The following is a 21,946-nucleotide window of genomic DNA, read 5'->3' as shown; positions in this document are numbered from 1 at the left end:
GATCGTGTTTTAAGTGTGTAATGTTTAATGCTTCTCTATACATTGCAGTTGACTCTGTCTTGCAGTGGTATTTACTGTTCTGTCGATCCTATCACGCAGTAGATCCTTCTTCCTCCTGTTTCTCAATGTTGCGGAGAGAACCAATTTAGGAAATCTGTTGCGCTTTAAAAAAGAAAATACACTTAGCAGACCTGTAGTGGTCGGAAATTCCATGACCATGACCGTAGAAAATTGAAATTCCAACTATCATTTCATGCATCACCGTTGTATTCCAATCGTGACATCAAATAATAATAGGTTTGAATTATTTGATGAAATTTCTCGTCAAAAACATAACTCTGTTGTTTATGCACCCAAACTACTGTGCGTTGTCGAACTTTTCTTATTTTGACTAGTTTTTAACTGTCTTATGCAAATTGCTCAAACGCTTATACTGATTATTTAATTAATGTTTCTTGTGGCACATCTTCTGAGGCAGCATTTGTGACATCTTCAAGATATGATATTATGCATCAGATTTAATAACTGTTGAAGCGTTTCATGAAGTGTACCATAAGAAAGTGCGCCAGGAAGGTTGGGCAGTGAAATATCCCATGCTAGTACCCATGTTATCCATAAAGCAAACTGCAACCCTCCTCTTTCTCTCTTTCTTTGAATGCAGCGATTTTTTTATTCAGCTTGCTACTAGTTTTGGACGCTGTCAGTTTGTGTACACGTGTGAAATTGCTACCACGCCTGCCTTGTATTCAATACATCACGATCAGGTGAAGGGAAATAAATTATTTACTAGCTTCAACAGTATTTCAGAGTCGATTGCCAGTTAGGTATTTCCTTTGGAAATAAGGCGTCTCTCGAGTGCTCTGGTATCCAACAGCTTGTTTTACGCATGCAGAAGCAGCATGTCACCACTTGAGATGGTAGCTGACATCTGAGAGTTACGTGGCGAAGCTAGTGGTGCCTCCAAGTCCCTCTGGTGCAACCTAAATCTGCGCAGCGCAGGTGACGAGACGCGAGAAAGTTCTTCAGATATATTTAAACGTTTTGTGAAGGTGTAATTACATGTTTCCTAACGCGATCAGAATGAAAAACTGCCACAATTGTTTAAATATTCCATATGTCACCTTTTATGCTGTAAATTGTTTGAATAAACAATATTCCACACATAGTTTGAACAATATTCCATACACTGCAGCCGATTTCCTGCCAAATGGCCAATCTACTGAGTCGTCTTCTCTTGTACCGTTGAGGGGAGTCCCAGAGGTATAGAGGAAGGAGGAGGGGGAGATGGAGGAGGAAGGGCAGGGGAGGGGTGACATAGAAGACCACTCAAGTGGACAACAGCTTAATGACCTGTCAATCAATGTTATGGGTTATCCCCAGGGGTCATAATCCTCTTAGCGGAACAATTGGTAAATTACCTGCCAATCAAGAGACCAATAGGTTTGCCGCTGAATCTATAGATTGCCCCTGAATATAGGCAACCCACACTAACAAATTATGCTGATATGGCCTTGTCCCTCTACTCATGGTGATCAGCAATGACGTTTCTAGAGATGTCACTGGCAGCAGTGGGATACCAACACAACTATCCTCGCCATATGGCCCGACAACCAGGAGTGATGGTCTCAGATCCATTTCTTCTCAAAGAAGAATGACTTTGGTCATCATCCTTGGCAGCCTTACAGCACAGCGATACATCAGCAATATTCTAAACCCCATTTTGTTACTCTTCCTTTCAAGCCATCCTGGGCTTACATTTCAGCAAGATAATGCTCTGCCCAGACACAGCGAGAATTTCTTCCGCTTGTCTTCATGCTTGCCGAACACTACATGGCTAGCAAGGTCCCCAGATCTCTTCCCAACTGAGAACATTTGGAGCATTATGGGCTGGTCCCTCCAATTAGATTGTTACTGACGATCTAAGATGCCAGTTGGTCAGAATTCGACATAATATCCCCTAGGAGGACATCAGGCAACTGCATAAGAGCGAAATGTGGGCCAACACGTTATTCTCTTGCTCAACTGGTGACGCTATTTTCCGTGAATGGTTCAAATAGCTCTGAGCACTATGGGACATAACAGCAGAGGTCATCAGTCCCCTAGAACTTAAAACTACTTACCCCTAACTAACCTAAGGACATCACACACATCCATGCCCGAGGCAGGATTCGAACCTGCGACCATAGCGGTCGCTAGGTTCCAGACTGAAGCGCCTAGAACCGCTCGGCTACTCCGGCCGGCTTTCCGTGAATGAGTCAGCCAGTTTTTCTAAAACCATAATCATTTCTTTGTCTGCACAAGTACATCTGCCGATTTCCGTCTCATTCGGACAATTCTTTCATGGTGCGTCATTTTTTTATTGTATTATTATCGATAAGAACACTTATTGCGAAATCCGAGGATAGTTCGACACACAGTTTGCATTTTGAAAGATATTTGACTCTAGGATACACTCCTCCCTAGGCTACAAAACTCATTTTGTATCTTAGATTTTACTTTATAGGCCCAAAATCCAAATATCCCACTATCTTCAGATAATATGTCCAGTTCCTCAATTTCTTTGAAACTATGTCTTGTTCTTGACTGCTCGGAATCCGTGGATTCGGTGCCACCCTTTTATCTGATTAATAAAATATATGTTAGGAAACATGGAAAAATACAACTGTCCTTATTTCGTCTTATATGCCTTTTTTTTGCGTCATCAGTCTTCCGACAGGTTTGATGCGACCCACCACAAATACCTCTCCTGTGCCAACCTGTTCATCTCAGAGTAGCACTTACAACCTATGGGCAATTATTTAGAGCTTCCTCTCGTACGATGGAACTTATTCCCCGTCTTAACAGATCCCATGTCATCCTGTGCCTTCTTTTCAGTATTATACATATGTACCACCATATCTCAAATGCTTTGACTCTCTTATGTTCTAGTTTTCCCACAGTCCTTATTCCACATCCATACAATGCTGTCCTCCAAACATAGATTCATGCTCATAAATTGAGGATAATGCTGATACATGCTGAAACAATGCTCTGGTGGGCCGTTTGCGGGTTTAAATCACCTCAGGGTACGACCAGTGGTGCATTTGAACTGTGGTCGTCGCACGATGGCGCTGGCATCAGTCCATATACGCAGAGGTGTGTTGGTGCATGCCAGAGTACGGTGCAGCGAGTAAGTGTGCAGACGTTTTCAGACGTGCTAATGGTGATATTGATGACGTTATGAGGCTTAGAATACTAGGGCGACTGGAGGCTGATCAAACACAGCAGCTCGTAGCTCGAGCCCTTCGTGTGCCCCAAAGTGTGATCTCAAGCGTATGGCAACGATTCCAGCAGACAGGAAACGTGTCCAGGCGCTACAGTACGGGACGTCCACAGTGTACAACACCACAAGAAGACCAATATCTCACCATCAGTGCCCGCAGACGGCCACGGAGTACTGCAGGTAGCCTTGCTCGGGACCTTACCGTAGCCACTGGAATAGTTGTCTCCAGACACACAGTCTACAGACGAGTGAAGAGACAACTGTCCGTATAACTTATCCCTGTTTTCCTCAGTATTTCGAACATCTTATACCATTTGACATCGTCGAACGCTTTTCTCCAACTGGACAAATCCTATGAACGTCTCTTGATTCTTATTTATTCTTGCTTCCTTTACCAACCGCAACGTCGGAATTGCCGCTGTGGTCCCTTTGCCTTTCCTAAAGCCAAACAGATCGTCACCTAACATCTCCTCACTTTTCTTTGCCTTTCTTCTGTATATTATTCTTGTCAGCAACTTGGATGCAAGAGCTTTTAAGCTGATTGTGCGATAGTTCTCGCACTTTTCAGCTCTTGCAGTCTTCGGAATTGTGTGGATGATATTTTTCCGAAAGTTGTAACCTCCCCACAAAAATATTCGAATGACAATACTTAATAGAAATGGAGCCAAGTGTAACCTTCCCGCAAAAACATTAATGACAAAGACAATTAAATAAAAATTAGCTATCTGACCCAAGTATAAGTTTCTCACAAAATGAAAGTCAATTCAGTGATAATAAAATCTCAGTGACAATGAAAATGCAAATAGACCGAAATGTCAGTCTTTGGCCCTGTGCGAAATCAGAATTAATTTCTTACCTCAGTATGTCTGCATGAGAAATATCTGCTCTTATTCTGCGCCACAGCTTGGACGAAATGCATCGCAATAACTATTTTTTTTTTAAAGTTATCTGAAAATTTTCTTTAAGGAAATGCAAGGGAATCAAATGATTTTTTTTTCTTTGTTAAAAAATTGTTTTGAAATCAAAATTATTATTGAGGCGATTCTTTAAAGTCAATTACAATGAATATACACTAGATTATCTGATGAGCGCAAAGCTGCATGAATACTTATTTAAGAAAAATATACCTCATCCTGAATCTCGACCATTGCGGTGCCGACGCCCGCCGACTGCTCTGGGCTACCACTACTGAACTCTCTCGCAACTAGACCGCAACTCTACTCGGCTACAACAGCCGACAGACTACTGCTCGCTACTACTGCAACAGCACTACTGCGCCTCGAGCGCAACAGCTCTGGTCAGAGATTCTACAATGCCTCATCATCGCCGCCGCACAACATACGTGTTTCATAACCCTCCACTGGGGGGGGGCAAAAATTTGGCAGCGATGGTGAGTCATTTGGACTTGCCAATCGCGGCAAATTTTTTCTGTAATTAATTAACTTTTACATTTTACAAAAAAAATTCAGATGTAGTACATGAATTAAATGTTGTGCACATGCACCTAGTACAAAACACTTCAGACAAGACAAAATATAAGTACAAAACATATTAGTAAATCAGAAAATTGTATATACAAATTATTTGACAGATAACAAAGTGCACACGCACTGTAAGATTCTGTAGCATTTTCAGAACAAAATCATGTTGACAAAGGACATGAGTGCACATGCACTGCAGTGGGGAATATATCAGCAAAAGACGAAATGTATATACAATGAATAACAAATGACATAAAACATATCACAAAATCATAAAAGGTATACAGAATAAGCACAAATCATATTGAAAAATGAGAAAAGTGCACAGGCACTGAAATTCAGTAGAAAACACATAAGTGCACATGTACTGAAAACTGTTGAACATTTTCATAACAAATAAACGCAAGGGTAGAAAAATCATCAAATCACAAAAAGTATATACAATATAGATGACAAGAGTGCACACATACTGCACTTCAGAACAAATCGAAAATGTCTTTAGTATTTTCACAACAAATAAACAATGGCAGAAAATCATGTCGACAAGTGACACAAGTGTACTCGCACTGGAGTTCAACAAATCGAAAAAAATGTATAGGCCATGAACATAAATGATGTTAGCTAAAATGATTTTCACTATTAGGATAGGAAAGGAAAGGATTGCGTCATGGTTGTAGCACTTTAGTTTGCACACAGCTGCACTGAAAGTCCATATCTTTCCACAGAATCACAACACTAAGTGATACAATCTGCAGTTCCGTTCCCAGAAGTATTTATCAGCGTATCAAGACACTGAAACGTCGTAATAATATTCCATGCTATCATTTGGCAGTATACCAGGTACACCAAACAGTGGGACCATAATAACGTCTTCGTCGCTTACGGTGGTGGACAGCATGTCGTGTCAACACCACGCTCGTAAGAGGCACACCAACGTAGAATTAGTGCAAAAACCAAATATAGTGCTCCATGATAATGAGGATGGACAAGACAAATGGATGTTACAATAATTCCAGGTAGTTAGGTCAGGTGAAAGACATTAACTCACAGACTAGTTTTGATTACATTAGTAGTTTGCGGTATCCATAGCCTAGTTATTGAACATTTCTGTACCATTTATGTAGTATTACAGAAAAATGTTCATTAATTGTTTTACAGAAAACATTGTCATTGCTCATTTCAATACCGTAATCAGTAGCATTCATTTCCTAATTACAAAGCATTATTAATTAATCATTGGTCATTTCAATACAGTAATCGGTAGCATTCTTTTCCAAATTACAAAGCATAACCAATAGCATTCAATTCCTTGTTACAAAGCGTAATTAGTAGCATTAATTTCCTAGTTACAAAGCATTAGTAATTAATCATTGGTCATTTAAATACAGTAATCATCTCAATACAGTAATCACTAGCATTCTTTTCCCAGTTACAAAGCATAATTAGTAGCATTCGTTTCCTAGTTACAAAGCGTAATTAGTAGCATTACAAAACATAATCAGTAGCATTCTTTTCTCAGTTACAAAGCATAATTAGTAGCATTCAATTCCTAGTTACAAAGCATAATTAATTAATGTTCATTTCAATACAGTAATCAGTAGCAATCATTTTTCAGGTGACATTATTCATAGCTGATCAGCATTACACAGAATTCTCTTAAACTGCTGTCATTATTTGGGACTGGTAATACATTTTTGTTAGCAATGCATTGCGTTAGGATCGATAATTAATTGCCCAGGCATTACAATATTTGCTTTTGACCTATTGCTGCAAATGAGGATAGGTAACGTCATTCGTCATGAGTCAGCTGTAGCAAGGTTATGAAACAAGGCAGTATATGTGATCACATTTATAAATTATAGGCACAAATGGGTAAAAAATAAAAATGCAAGTATTAGAACGGTATAATAAGTAACAGGTTTAGTAAGTATCATGAAAAGCTTCTGCTGGAAAATACAAAATGGATTATTAAGCTGAAAGAAGAAACGTAGACTATGCTGAAAAGTAGTGAACTTCGAATTAACAAGTAGTGAAATGTGTATAAAAAATGTGTTCCATAGCTGTCCTTTCCAAAATCTTCAGTCATCCTACTATGCAATATAACACCTGCTGTCAAAGCAAACTGCAACAAATACTTAAATAACTACATAGCATAAATACATAACTTCAACATTATCCTCATCTGTAAAGAAAAACTTCATTATTCATATCATCATAACTCCATCATTATCATCATCACCTGTAAAGAAAAAACTTCATTATTCATAGTAGCATATTCTTCATCATTATTCTTCATCAGCATTCATTATCATCTGCAAAAATCACTTCATTATTCATCACACAACTATTCTTTATCTCTAGCATATTATATCACTTAAAACTAAGATGTGTAGTTCTGTCTGACAGCTTGCATCAATCGCCTTGTATTCTGAAAGAAAAAATTAGTTAAGACTGCTATTCTGCGATGTGTATAGTATATTCTTGTTAATGCTTGTTAATTCTGATCCATTTACTCGTCCTCATAAGGTTTTGTATCTTCTTTCATCTATTCTGTAGTTGAAATTCCCATTTCTGTTTAATTTATTTCCTTTACGCATCATTCTTTCTGAAACTGATGAACAAAGATTAATGTCTTGTATTTAAATCATATACCCATTAGATAATGATTGGTTAATGGTGACACAATTAAGCATACAGCATAACATGACAGCAAACGTAATATGTCAAAAGCATAGACAGTGTTCAAAGGCAAAAACGTACAGAAAATATCACAATGCAGCAGCAAAAAAAAGAAAAATGTAAAACAGTCACGATGTTGAGATATCATAGGGCAAAAATGTCAAAGTCAACTGGTGTGTTATACCTTCATTATTTCACAGTGCATACAAACAAAACGTAAAAACAATCATACATACAAAAAATGGAAAATGTGCACGGTCTGATGTGTAACGACAATAAAAGCGACCTGCCAACCTTACCTTGCCGGGCACTTGCCAAGAAAAAATACGATAATCATCAATAAGTAGTCACATAAATATAAGTGCATAAGTGGTCATAAAAATGTGTAAGTTCATCTGGAAAATATGCACGGTCTGATGTGTAACGACAAGAAGAGCGACCTGCTAACCTTACCTTGCCGGGCACTTGCCAAGAAAAAATACAATCATCAGTAAGTGTTCACATAAATATCTGGAAAATGTATTACAGTGTGATAAATCATAAAGTATGTTCATTCAATAAACGGTTTAACATTGGAGATATGGTGATTGCCTTTCGATTTTCCGGTTCTCAAAGTTTCGACGTGTACAACATTGGGGTGAGGAATGCTGCGAATCCGATATGGACCTGCGTATAGAAGTTCAAATTTACTGCACTTACCTTTTAATTTGCTGGATAAATAGTGTGTACGTACTAATATCTTCTGTCCAACGTGAAAGTCTCGGCGTCTACAAACCTGTTTTTGCTGTCTTCTCCGGCGCTCTGCGGCACGTTTGATGTTGTTCAGCGCAATGTCAATTATTTCGTGGTGTCTTAGTCGACGTGATCTAGGAAAATTTACTAACTCTTTGATTTTGTTTGGTGGTTCAACGTTTTTCAGTATAACAGACGGAGATAGCATAGTAGATTCATTTGGAATGGAATTAATTACATCTTGGAATGAGTGTATGTGTGTGTCCCAATTAACATGTCTTTTGTGGCAGTATATTCTACACAGTTTACCAATTTCTTTCATTAATCGTTCACAAGGGTTCGAAGAAGCGTGGTACTTGGATATATAAATCGGAGAAATGTTTCTAGCTTGTAACATGCGTGTCCATATAGCAGAACGAAATTGTGATCCATTGTCAGAAATTACTTTCTTCACATGCCCTACATGAAATAGAAAATGCTTTACAAATGCTTTCGAAACAGTTTTAGCAGTAGCTTTGCGTAACGGAGTGAAGGTAACAAATTTTGAAGTGAGTTCAACAGCGACAAAGATGTAGCAAAAACCTCTGTTAGTTCTCGGAATTGGACCAAAAATGTCTACTGCGGCCATATGTCTTAATTTAACAGGTACAATGGGATATAATGGAGGAATATGTGAAGTGGTGTCAGACTTAGCTTTCTGGCAAATTTTACATGACGCTAAAACTCGTCGTATACGTTTTTCCATGTTCGAAAAATAACAGTTCTGTCTCAATATAAGAGAACATTTTCTAGCTCCGTAATGTGCATAACTTAAATGAGTGTACCAGATTAATTTGTTAATCAGTTCGTCAGGAATGCATAATAACCAATTGTTGCTGTCAGGATGAGAGCGGCGAAACAGAATGTCATTGCGTACAGTGTAGTGGTTCCTAATCGTAACATTATTCTTATCTTGCCAAAGGTGTTTAATTTCTTTCCATACACTGTCTTTGCTTTGCTCTCGTGCTATGTCTTGTAATGACGATGAAATAAAATTTTCAAATGCAACTTGTTGAATGTACATGACGCTGAAATTTCCTTTGCAGAAATTGGTTGCTACGTCTTGCTGATTGTTGCTGAGAGAACGAGAAAGTGCGTCTGCTATTACATTTTGTGTGCCGGGAATGTAAACAATCGTAAAATTAAATTCCTGCAAATAAAGTTTCCATCTACTTAACCTGTCGTGAGTGAATTTAGCCGAAAGTAAGAATTGAATAGCTCTGTGATCTGTGTAAACGGTCGTGTGTCTGCCATAAAGAAAGTGCCGAAATCTCGTAAAAGCCCATACAACACATAACGTTTCCAATTCTGTGACGGAATAATTTCGCTCAGCAGGTGACAAAATGCGGCTTGCAAATGCGATGTTCTTAATTACTGTTGAGCCATCTTCTTCAATTTCCTGAAAAATATGTACGCCTAAAGCTGTGTTGGAACTGTCGGTGGCAATGGAAAAATTTCTGGTAAGATCTGGGTGCGATAAAAGTGGAGCATTCAACAAAGCATGTTTCAGGTTCATAAATTCAGAGTGTGCTTGCTTATCCCATGACCAAATAGTGTTTTTACCTGTTAATTGGCATAATCTAGGCGTGTCTAAAGCAGAGTGATGAATAAATTTTCGAAAAAAGTTAATTAAGCCCAAAAAGCTGCGTAATTGTTTCTTCGTCGTAGGAACAGTAATGTCACGTAGAGCTTGAAGTTTTTCCGGATCAGGCGCAATGCCTTCTGCTGAAATTACGTGTCCAAGAAATTTTATAGAAGTTTTACCAAAATGCGATTTACTGAGGTTAACTGTGAGTCCTTGTGCATGGAAAGTTTGCAATAGTCGTTCTAAAATCAGATTATGTTCAGACCAGTTAGCTTCTGCAATAAGAATGTCGTCTACGTACGTCGTAATTCTGTCTTTAAGTTCTGTCGGAAGTATTGTGTTCAAACCGCGAATAAATGCTGCAGAAGAAATAGTTAAGCCGAATGGTAATTTACAAAATTGATAACAGTCGCCAAAACAGAGAAAAGCTGTGTACTTTCTGCAATTCGGATGAAGTTGTATTTGCCAAAATCCCGATTTCAAATCTAATGTGGAATAAATAGCTGTACCGTGAAATTTCTGTAGAAGTTCCTCTAATGTCTGTGGTCGATCTGTTTCACTAATAATAATGTCATTAATGTGACGCGAATCAAGTACAAGGCGAAGTGAGCCATCTTTTTTCTTAACAATATGTAGCGGGTTTATGTACGGACTAACTGCTGGTTCTATAATTCCTTGGTCGAGCATATCCTGCAATTCTTTTTTAACCTGTTCTCTGTGGATATATGGAATGGGATAATGCTTTGCTTTAAATGTATCGTGCTGTTTGACTTGAAATTCGTACATAAAGCCGGACATAGTACCAGGAATGTTGTCGAAAACTGGAGCTTGCTGTAAAAGAATTTTGTGTAATTGCGTTCGTTCGTCGTCTGTATTTGCACTGCTTTGTTCAACTTTATCGGAAATCATCTGCATTACGTCGTAGTCAGTTTCGTCTGGAGTGTTATAGTTATGTACGTACGTGTCTGTGAACAATGCGGAATTACAGTCTATGTTACGTGTTGCGGAAATGACCTCTGTGCGGTTAATTGTTTCCTCTTCTGATGATAATGAGTGCTGAAATTCTAAAGCCAATTGCACATTTTCGTCCTTCAACATTAAATAAGAATTTTGAAAATCAACCACTGCGTCGTGTTGTACGAGAAAATTAGTACCTAAAATTACGTCTGTTGTCAACAAGGGAACAATCCAAAAATTTGAGTGAAAAGTATGACCTCCAATACAAAATGATAAATGTGTCTGTAATTTAACGTCTACTCCTTTACTCGATACTGCTCCTTTTACTTTCGTTTTGCCTAATGGTAATGTGGGATAAGTATTCTCTTTGTTGCACTCATTAAAAGTTTCCTCATTTATTACTGACATAGGTGATCCGGAATCGATTACTGCTGAAAATTTCGATGAACCAATTTTAATTTCGATGACTGGATGTGAAATGGTTTTCTGAACAACTGGTCTTTCCTGCAAAAGAGTGTCTCTGATATCATCAAAAGTAATTACATTTTCGTGAACAACATTTTGCGTGTCAAAAGTAGTGCTTGTGTTATTGGAAGATGCGTCCTGTACAGTATCTAGTCAGATTCTATCTGACGTGTTATTATTATCAGGAGGACGTTGTGGCATTTCTACTATTTGAACAGTTCTATTACTTCTTCCAGACGTGTTACGCTCCGGATGATACCTACTATCGGGTTCATTCATTAGAATATGTTCTTGCGGATGATTTTGCTGTTGGTAAGATCGACTGTTATTATATGTACGTTGATAATTGTGCTCGTCATTTTTACGTCTGTTGTGATAGTCATTCCTATACGGTGCATTGCGATAGGAATTGAAATACTGTCTTCTCTGTACGTAGTTATTTCCTTGCTGCCGTGCGTCACTATTTGTTGGATCTGGGACTATACGTGCACGCGGCGAAACATTGTAGTTGGGTTGACCTTGTGCATTACATTGTTGGTTATGTATTCCAACCGGCTGACTTTCATGCTGTTGTGGTGGAAAACGTCTATTGTTACTAAAAGGTGGTTCCTGTTGCTGAAAGTTTTGATGATGTTGATAATGAGGATTTTGTCTGCTGTTAAAGTTCTGGTAGTTGTCGTTCCTAAAGCGTCTGTTATTTTTCCTATTCAAATTACGTCCCTGATCGTAATTACTGTAAGTTTGTTGACCTTGGTTATTATACGAAAAGTTTTTGTTTACAAACGAATAATCAGATTGTTGTACTTCCAAGAGCTGTAACAGATCTCTGAATGCTGAAATATTTTCCTTTTGCTGACCGGTTAGAAGTGAAACTCTTAATGACCGTGGTAATTTAGAAATGCATAATTGTATAAGTGCGGATTCACTATAAGGTTCACTTAGGTACTGGTTCTGTTGCACCATGTGCTCAAAACATTGCGTCACACTCGGAAAATTTGAGTTCTCATAGTTCGGTAAGCTAATTAGTTGATCTTTAATTCCGCGCTGTGTCGTCTTCGACCAGTACGCTGATAGAAAAGCATTCTGAAATTCCTCTACTGAATAACATTGTCTCGCGATCGGTCTCATACGAGTTGCCGGTTCGCCTTCCAAAAAGCTACAAATAAATTCCAGTTTGTGCGTTACAGGCCAAGTCGGTGGAAAAGCAAAGCTAAATTGTTGGATCCAATCTAGCGGGTGAATCTGTGTTCTGTCGTTTTTAAACACTTTAAATTTTCTTACTGACAGAAAATGTTTGTAATCGAAATTATCGTCTCTGTGTGATGGAACAGGTTCAGTATTGTAAGAGAATCTATTGAACTGTGGTTGTTCGGAATCTAAGTCCCGTACTCTCTGTAGATTACTCAAATTACACGCGCTGCGTGAGTCTGGCAAATGTTCGAAAAGTGGCATCTGCTGTGATGTGTTATTAACTGAAATGTTTTTTATCTCTGTTACCTCCTGCTGTAAACTTGACAATTTTCTACGCAAGGTGTTATTAGATGAATCGATCTCATTAATTGTCTGCTGCAAATTTTGAAATTCAGGTGTTTGGTTAAATGAAACCGGTGAAGTATCATCCGATTTATTGTCGTTACTACTTTCGATAGCATCAATACGACTGGCCAATTCATCATATTTTTCAGTCAGTATTTTTGCCTGATCATCGGTTTTAGAATCAGACGCATTAATCTGTTTTTGCAAATTACGTGTAGTTTCGTTCAGTTTTTTAACGTCAGCTTTGACCACATCGGAATCCTGTGTTAGTTCTAATTGTTCGAGTCTGTCGGTCATTGTTTGAAAATCGGTTGTGTATGTGTCTGTCTTCGATTTAAGATCCGAAATTTCGTCACGTAATTCTGTGTTCGACTGTTTGATGGTATTAATTTCGTCGGACACTGTGGCAATATTGTTGTCTACATATGTTTTCGCCTTCGCAAACATTTTACGTTTGTCTTCTTGTCTCTGTGCAGTGATTGTTTCCATTACTTGGCGTTTTACTTTATTTTGATCCTCAATAAATTTGCGGAAACGCGTATCACTGTTTTGTATGTGAAGACTAAGACGTTCGTTAATCTGTGTGTTCTGTTGTTCGAATTTCGCATCAATCTTTTCATCCATTGTGCGCGAAAGTTCTACCGTCATTGCTTTAAACTCGTCGCGTAATTGTGTAGCTTTTTCAGAGCATTGTTTAGCGACTCCGCTAATTTCGTCTCTGAGTGTTTCTGTTGCAGCTGTTTGCAATTCCCTTAATTCCTGAGCAACAGACTTAATTTCTTCGCTACTTTTTCTTGAACGAGCCTCAATTTCCTCGCGTAACTGTTCCTTAGTGTCATGGCACTGCGCGGCAACGGCTCTAATTTGTTCACTAAGCTGTCTGGAATTGTTGTCTAATTTTTCATTTAACTGTCTGGAATTGTTGTCTAATTTTTCATTAAATTTGTCTTGTTTTTCACTCTGTTGTTTGACCTGTTCACTAAGTTGTCTGAAATTTTGTTGCAAAAATGCCATAATTGGATCCGATAGAAAATTAGCATTTCTGTTCTCTGTGTTAATTAATGCTCGATCTGGAATTGTCTCATTTTCCGTAACCACTTGGTTATTCTGAGATTCACAAAAAGGTTTGTCAGTCGGATGTACACTGTCAGACATTATTTCGGAATTAAATAAATCTGGCGTACTTTCAGTACACTGTCCATTTTCATTAGAAAAATTTCTCTGCACGTTACTTGAATTTTCCAAACCGGATGTGTTAGGCTGGGCAGCGCTCATTCCAACAGAACGCCCCGCGTCATCAATTGTCGTCAAATTAACAGAGGAGACAATTGAGTTCTCTTGTTCATCATTAAGGTAAAAGTCGTCATTAGCGGTTGGAACGCACTGACTGTTAGTGAACGCAGCATTGTCATCACTACTCTGCTGTCGGTCATGTTGTTTAAGTCGGTAATTTCATTCAAAATACCTCGCGATACACTATTCACAGTCTTTCGCGGCATTTTTACAATAGTCACAATTAATCACAAAACAAATAAGCACAATGCAAAATCAACACACAAATACAACAGAGCAACGAATTGCCGTTGACCTGTAGAAAGAAAGTCACAAATTAATAAAAGCGTTGCGCCAAATTCTAATTGTATCTAAGCAAATAAGAGCAGATATCTGACTGTTTTTCAAAAGATTCTCTACGAAATACGATCCTGGACCGGGTGTCGCCAAGTGTAACCTCCCCACAAAAATATTCGAATGACAATACTTAATAGAAATGGAGCCAAGTGTAACCTTCCCGCAAAAACATTAATGACAAAGACAATTAAATAAAAATTAGCTATCTGACCCAAGTATAAGTTTCTCACAAAATGAAAGTCAATTCAGTGATAATAAAATCTCAGTGACAATGAAAATGCAAATAGACCGAAATGTCAGTCTTTGGCCCTGTGCGAAATCAGAATTAATTTCTTACCTCAGTATGTCTGCATGAGAAATATCTGCTCTTATTCTGCGCCACAGCTTGGACGAAATGCATCGCAATAACTATTTTTTTTTTAAAGTTATCTGAAAATTTTCTTTAAGGAAATGCAAGGGAATCAAATGATTTTTTTTTCTTTGTTAAAAAATTGTTTTGAAATCAAAATTATTATTGAGGCGATTCTTTAAAGTCAATTACAATGAATATACACTAGATTATCTGATGAGCGCAAAGCTGCATGAATACTTATTTAAGAAAAATATACCTCATCCTGAATCTCGACCATTGCGGTGCCGACGCCCGCCGACTGCTCTGGGCTACCACTACTGAACTCTCTCGCAACTAGACCGCAACTCTACTCGGCTACAACAGCCGACAGACTACTGCTCGCTACTACTGCAAAAGCACTACTGCGCCTCGAGCGCAACAGCTCTGGTCAGAGATTCTACAATGCCTCATCATCGCCGCCGCACAACATACGTGTTTCAAAGTCAGAAGGTATGTCGCCAGGCTCATACATTCCACATACCAACGTGAATAGTCGTTTTGTTGCCACTCTCCCCGACGGTTTTAGAAATTCTGATGTAATGTTATCTATCCCTTCTGTCTTATTTGATCTTAAGTCCCCCAAAAGTCTCTTAAATACTGATTATAATACCTCTTCTAAGTCAACTCCTCTTTCTTCTATCATATAAGACAAATCTTCCCCGTCATAGAGGCCTTGATTGCTTACTTTCCATCTATCCGATCTCTCCTCTGCATTTAACAGCGCAATACCCGCTACACTCTCAATGTTATTACTTTTCACAGAAGGTTGTTTTGACTTTCATATATGCTGAGCCAGTCATTGCTACATTTTTTTCTTTTTCGATTTCTTCACATTTTTCCTGCAGACATTTCATTTTAACTTCCCTGCACTTCCTCGGCGTCTTGTATTTCTGTATTCCTGAATTTCCCCATCACATTTTAGTACTTCCTTCTTTCATCGATCAACTAAATTATTTCTTCTGATTCCCATGGTTTCTTTGCAGTTACCTTCTTTGTACTTATGTTTTTCTTCACAACTTCCATGACTGTCCTTTTTAGAGAGGTCCATTTCTCTTCATCTGTCCTGCCTACTGAACTATTCGTTATCGCGGTATCTATAGCTTAAGAGAACTTCAGATGCATATCTTCGTTACTTAGTACTTCTGTAATCCAACTTCTTTGCGTATTGATTCTTCCTGACTTGTCTCTTAAATTTCAGCCTACTCTTCATCACTACTAAATTGTGATCTGAGTCCGTATCTGCTCCTAGGTACGCCTTTCAATCCAGCAACTGATTTCGGAATCTCTCCTTCACTATGATATAATCTAACTGAAATTTCCCCGTATCCCCCAGCCTTTTCCAGGTATACCTCCTCCTCTTGTGATTCTTGAACAGAGTATTTGCAATCAATAGCTGAAATTTGTAGCAGAACTCAATTAGTATTTCTCCTCTCCCATTCCCACTACCAAGCCCATATTCTCCCGCATCTCATTCTTCTACTCCTTCCCCTACAACTGCATTCCAGTTCCCCATGGCTATTAGATTTTCATCTCCCTTTACTTGCTGATGTAACCGTTCACTGTCCTCATATAGTTTCTTTGTTCATCTTCAACTTGCGACGTCGCCATACCCGAATGGGGTACCATTCCGGAATCTTTTTCCAATGGAGAGCTCATCATGACACTTTCTCAATTACAAGCCACATGCCGAATGCACAGACATTAGGTGTCTTCAATGCAGTGGTTTCCATTGTCTTCTGCATCTTCATGCAGTTGATAATTACTGAATCTTTCACCATTAGGGGCAATTTCACACCCCAAGGGGGAGAGAGTGCCCTGAACCTCCGTCCGCTCCTCCGCTCTCTTTCAGGCGGCCGTAGGCAGAATGATGGTGACTTCGTGTGCCTTCCAAAGCTGACGATTTTTCTTCAAAGTTGAAGCGTTGGCGGGCTCGAACCCGGGAGTGAATACGTTTTGATTGCTAATCAAAGACACTACTCCAACAGGAACCTGGCGCGTTATATGTCTGGAGTGGTAAGCCATTCCTTCTAGGTATAATGGACAATCCTTGTTGATACACCAATAAGTAAAGCAATTTCACTTACGGTGTGGTCATTGGAAGGCCCAAACATGATATCTCCTGACTGAATTTTCACTATGTAGCGAAGTGTGCAAGGATCTGAAACATTCAGATTGATTGAAAATGTACGTCAAGTGGAATTAGCACAATGGACATGCATCCACTTCTGCCAGTACTTCATCATCCTCTACCTTGCAAAATTAACAAATGTTCTCCTGAATATCTTGCAGGACTAACACTGCGGCAGAAAGGAAATTGTGGAGTGCGGTATAGGTATCCACACAAGGAAAACGCTTACGGATTAATTTCGGCCGGAACAAAAAACTATCTGTGGGGTAGGTCGGTACTGGAGATTTAAAACAAATAGATGTGTTTTTTACTCTATTGTTCACTTTTCACATTTAGGAGCTTACTTATTTATTACCTGTATAACTGAAACTTTTGACTTCCTTTTCAATCACGATAACGTAAGTTAAAGCGACAAAATATGATTGAAGAATATCACGTACAGTCTGTGCCCGTAGCAATGTCTCATGATGTGGGGAGGAGAGGCGAAAGATCATGACAGTCGTAGTTTGAGGCGGAGAGAGAGAAGGGAATGCTTTTCTCTTTATCTTGCCTTGTTATTACGGCGCCACGCTTCAATCAGCTGCTACAGTACAGATGGGACACGTTAACATTCGTGAAGATGTATTATACGCACGTTCGTGTTCAAATGTCCTTTTTTTGTAATAATTAATATGAAAGTAAATCTATTCGATCCAGTTGTAATACAACTCAATGAGTAGAAGACAAATGACAATCAAAACAGTTTTTATACATCTATCTTCGTGTCTGACGTCTATTTCTAGAAGAAAGCATATTGTGGAGACTTGGGGCCACTGTCTTTTGCAGGCAAGTGCTCTACGTCTACAGCGATATGATCACTGCATATGTTGGACATCAACGTGTTACAACCATTCACATACGCCAGGTGAAGTGGCAGCACCAGCAGTGGAGGGGAGACACTAGAAACAGTGCAGTCATCGTCGTAAAGCGGAAGCGAGCAGAGTTATCTTGCGTCAGAAAGGGTGTGATTATTGGCTTTCGAAGCAAAGATGGAAACATCTCCAAAAAGTTTGTAAACTATTCGCTTGCCACCATGGCTAGGGTACACTATCTGCTATCCCGTGGCGAACGACGGCTGAGGAGATGTGTGCCGGTGAATAGACATGCAACTGTTTGAGCAACTGACCGCGGAATCACGGGGCTAGCAACTACGTCTCTTCAACGGTTGTTAAACGAACGTTGCTGCGTACTGGCCTTCGCAGCAGGAGTCTGGTTCGCTCACACATGTTGGCTGCTGTTCACCGGCAACGGAGGCCAGAATTTACATGCCAATACCGCCACTTGACATCGAGTGAGTGGTGGTAGCTGGCCTTTTCAGATAAGTCGCATTTTATGCGCCGTCGAACAGATGGCTAGTGGCGTGTACGGTATGAAAAGCCAAAGTCTGAAAGCCAACACCCTGCAACTGTCGTCGAATGGGCCCACAGCTCAGAAAATTCCCTAGATAATCTTGTCATTGTAGAAGGCAAAATGTGTCAACACAAGTATGGATCTATCCGTGGGGACCGTGTCCACCACTACATGTGGTTTGTTTTTCCGCGGCACCAGCAAGACAACACAACGTGTCACACTGCTCGCAGTGTTCGTACGTGGTTCCAAGAGCATCAGGATTTTACCGTGCTCCCCTGGCTCCCACACTCCCCTGGTTTAACGTTAACAGAGCAGTCGAGAGCAGTCGCACCGCCGGTAAATTTTATGAAGCGTTGCTAAATTAAAAATAAGATTCGAAGCTACTTTGTCGACTCTTAGGAGAATACCATTTGAGTAATTCAGTTATTTCGTGGAAACATGCGCGGATTTTGTTAGAACATTTAGGTTGAAACAATATCGTGTTTCTTGATCAGTAACTTCATGATCGGAATGTATTACGATTCAAACAGTTAGGAAAAGGCGTCCGTGATCAGTGACTATTAATGTGGGAATGCAACGTAGGAGTGGTTACCTCAGATGTATGTGAAACGAGTTTTATTACGAGGGTGAGTCAAATGAAAACCTTAAATTTGTAATAACAAATCGAAATTACGCGCGGATATCCTGTAAGTTGGTAAGCATGCTACAAACAGCATGCAGAATTGTTTGTAGGTGGCAGCGTAGTGCAGATGCACACATATCGTCGCAGTATCATTATACAGATGGCCGCCCCACTTGCGACTTGCACCAGGGAAGAACAGCGTTCTGTTATGCGGTTTTTGCGTAATGAAGGTGTGAAACCTATTGAAATTCATCGACGAATGAAGGTTCAGTACGGTGAAGCATGTTTGTTACAGCAGCAAGTCTACGAATGGAGAAGAAAGTTCACAAATGGTGTGACTTCAGTGGAAGATGCTCCTCGTCCAGGTCAGGCACAACGAATTGTGACTACACAGAACATTGCAGCAGTTGAAGCCATAGTGAAGAAAAACTGCCGAGTGACACTGAATGACATTGCAGCATGTTTACAGGTTAGAGACGGGTCAGCACACCAAATTGTGCATGATGTGCTCCAGTTTCACAAAGTGTCTGCAAGATGGGTGCCACGGCAGCTGACTCCTGAAATGAGAGAACGACGTGTTGATACTTGTGAAGAACTCCTTCGGCACTCTGAACGAGAAGGTGATGGCTTCCTTGCAAGAATCGTTACTGGGGACGAAACGTGGGTTCACTTCCACCAACTGGAAACGAAGAGAGCGAGCATGGAATGGCGCCATTCCTCATCACCAAAACCAAAGAAGTTTCGAACAAAACAATCAGCAGGGAAGATTATGCTGACTCTCTTTTGGGACGAAAAAGGCATCATTTTGGAGCATTACATTGCTAGAGGGACCACTGTCACCAGAGCATCATACACAGATCTCCTAAAAAAACATCTGCGGCCAGCAATCAAATCAAAGCGACATGGATTGCTGTCAGCAGGTATCCGTTTGCAACATGACAATGCAAGGCTCCACACTGCCTGTACAACAGTTACAACAATGACAGACCTGCATTTTCAGTGTCTTCCTCATCCACCATACTCACCAGATCTTGCCCCAAGTGATTTCCATATGTCTGGACCACTCAAAGACGATATGGGAGGAAAGAAGTTCCGTTCTGATGAAGAGGTACGCCACGTGGTGCATGAGTGGCTGCGCGGACTACCAAAAGAATTTTTTTCTAAAGGAATTTATGCACTTTGTAAGGGCTGGAGGACTTGAATTTTGCCTGGGGGAGATTATGTTGAAAAGTGATATAGCTGTGTACCACTTCTGCAAGCCGGCCGGGGTGGCCGAGCGGTTCTAGGCGCTACAGTCTGGAACCGCGCGACCGCTACGGTCGCAGTTCGAATCCTGCCTCGGGCATGGATGTTTGTGATGTCCTTAGGTTAGTTAGGTTTAAGTAGTTCTAAGTTCTAGGGGACTGATGACCTCAGATATTAAGTCCCGTAGTGCTCAGAGCCATTTGAACCATTTGAACCACTTCTGCACAATAAATAATATTTAAGGCTTTCATTTGACTCACCCTCGTATTAACACAAGACTGAATGTGTTTAGACATTGTTATTGACGTGTATTACTTCCTAAAAGGGACAACAAAAAGCAAATAATTGTCTTATACTGCTTTACATTAAAGTAAATTTTTTCCATTTTTCAGCTGAAAAAATTTAATATTTGAAAAGCGTAAGAGATACGTGTTCGAATTAGACACATGGTCAGGTTTATTTCGGAAAGTGGGGTGTTCTCTACGTACATCACCCGAACTGAGTCCGATAGCCGCAAAAACAGGTTAACGAACTAAACAGACAGGTACAGACTCATTGCAAATTGCAGCCAGTGTCTACAAATCACATACAGGGAGACCTCCGATACACTGCATGTTTCAGTTTCCAGCAGTTGGGGGAAATGTGGCAAGTGACACCACAACGTAAAAACCAAGGTGAAGAATGAATTGACAAGAAAATCTCAGCTGTCGTCGTTCGAAAATTACTCCGGTTGCTCGTACAGGTACGATGTAGATAACTTCTACATATATGTTTTTTGATGGATTCATCCAGTCGATTACTACAAGCTTCGTTATTCTGCAAGCCAATTATTGTGAATTTTAACCCTCGCATGGTATTAGCTCTGGAAAAACATATTGTATGCCTGGGGTCTTTCTAAACCCCAACGTGATACAAGCAACTTTATGCCGATAAAATTTGAAATATTTCCAAGAAAATAATTATAATTTATTGAGAAACATATGCACGATGTTGATATTACAACACCATAGTTTCTTAATATAATTAAGTTATATATAAGTTGTAATTATTTACTACATTTGTTTGAAATATGAAAAACACTTTTGTTTAGTTTGTTTAGTTTCAAAAATTATTTTAACACAAAATATTCATAACCACACATTATGTAATAATATTGTAATTTATTAATATCATGTATAATATCCCTTACATGGCATTTTATTAGTAATACACACCTACTCGCTCTCCGTGTCATATGACAAACAATCATTACACAACACACTTATCCTAGCATGTTCTTTACAGAGAAACTTGTGACACCCATCACATTGTTGATTCACTTTCTTATCCTTTGACCTTGGGCAGGAATCATATCGTTTTCTTTTCAGATTTGGAGCATTGGCTTCCTGTTTATCATTTCGTTTTTCTTTTAGAATATCCTCGAAGCGTGAAGGTATTATTACTAAACGAATGCGTTGTGTTCTACACTGGGGCGACAGAATTCGTCATTCAGTGTGAGGTTTGACTAGTTCTTTTCCTGGTTCTGAGAGGAATTCTCTTCTTGCATTTTTACTTTTCATGTGATGTAAAAATTTAAAATACGGAACGTAACCATTGAGACAAGTTACATTTAGTATATCAAAAAAATACAGCAAGTGGTCACCTTCTTGTTCCACGTTTCACTAAGTAATTTCTAGCCGTCTTATCAACTGTATCGACTCCTGACTTTTTTGAATTGTAGAACATTATTATTTCAGGTTTTTGTGCTCATGCTCACGTACGTCAAATGTTTGGTATAGAGTAGACAACAGAATAACTGATTTGGTT

The sequence above is a fragment of the Schistocerca nitens genome, chromosome 5, assembly GCF_023898315.1.
Source record: "Schistocerca nitens isolate TAMUIC-IGC-003100 chromosome 5, iqSchNite1.1, whole genome shotgun sequence".
Taxonomy (NCBI): Eukaryota; Metazoa; Arthropoda; class Insecta; order Orthoptera; family Acrididae; genus Schistocerca; species Schistocerca nitens.
The sequence above is the reverse complement of the archived record's forward strand: the minus strand, read 5'-3'. Positions refer to the sequence as shown.